Source organism: Sinocyclocheilus anshuiensis, unplaced genomic scaffold (assembly GCF_001515605.1).
Source record: "Sinocyclocheilus anshuiensis isolate Anshui unplaced genomic scaffold, SAMN03320099.WGS_v1.1 scaffold2404, whole genome shotgun sequence".
Classification (NCBI taxonomy): Eukaryota; Metazoa; Chordata; class Actinopteri; order Cypriniformes; family Cyprinidae; genus Sinocyclocheilus; species Sinocyclocheilus anshuiensis.
Genome location: NW_015546240.1, coordinates 161827 through 162887, shown reverse-complemented (window position 1 = coordinate 162887; position 1061 = coordinate 161827). Strand labels below are relative to the sequence as shown.

The window sequence follows — 1061 nt, the reverse complement described above, 5'->3', positions numbered from 1 at the left end:
ATAATAATGCAAGAAGGCCTACACACTTCCAAATGACAACAAACTTTAAATTTTTAAGAATATTTAGATCATGGAAATTAAGTATCAAAATATTAGATACCTTAAAGAACTTGAATAAATAGTAAATAAACATTTTCTAACAAAAAGTGCAAAGTAACAAGTAGAAAAAAAGAAAAATGCACAAAGAACTTGTATGGAGATTTTTCCATCTAGAGATTTTTCCCTGATCTTCTTTCCTCTGTAAATTAAGGGTGCACACTATTGCTGAAAAACACAATCACTATAGCAGTCAGATGTCTGTATGCACAAAGGCACTGGTCCCTAAACAAGATCATATCTGCAGATTAAACTTTTTTTGTAGAAGCATTTTCTTAATTTGAACTAGCACCTCATGACTACACCACGTTATGTACGAGAAGCTGCAAAAGACACAGGTGCAAGTGGAATGTACAAAATATGGTGACATTAATTTTTATGTAAATATAATGGGCGATATATTGGATCACCAAAAATTATTGAGGTCATGTACATATATTGCACGATAAGTCGATATATTGATTATTGCGACAGGCCTACTCCCCGGGCGCCGCAGCAATATGGCTGCCCACTGCTCACGGTGTGTGTGTTCACTGCTGTGTGTGTGCTCTTAGATGGGTTAAATGCAGAGCATGAATTCCGAGTATGGGTCATCATACTTGGCCACACGTCAAGTCACTTTCACCTTCACTTTCACTAAAGTTTCAAAGCATTTTTATTTATTTACTTTTTTATATTATCTAAAATCATTTTCTTTTAAAGTTAGCTGGCAAGCCTTCAAAGGAAGAACTTAAACAGTATTCAACATTTGAAGTGGATCAAAAAAGTTCATCAAAGTTGTCCTAAGACAAAAACGGGTATTGCTTTCGTTTTAGGACAACTTTGATGAAAGGTTTTGTTCCACTTCAAATGTTGACTACTAATATATATATATGCACTTTGACTTACAGGTTTCTTGCTGGGTGTTTATGGTGTAAACATTTCTGGTTTGTTTGCTGTTTTGAATGTTGTTTTATATATATATA

The 1061-nt window shown here is 33.9% G+C and overlaps 1 protein-coding gene across 2 annotated transcripts in view; it reads left to right on the top strand.

Annotated features, from left to right (window-relative positions):
- Positions 1 to 1061, top strand: part of LOC107701531 (G2/mitotic-specific cyclin-B3-like) — a 10127-nt gene that overhangs the window by 7898 nt on the left and 1168 nt on the right. The window lies entirely within an intron of this gene.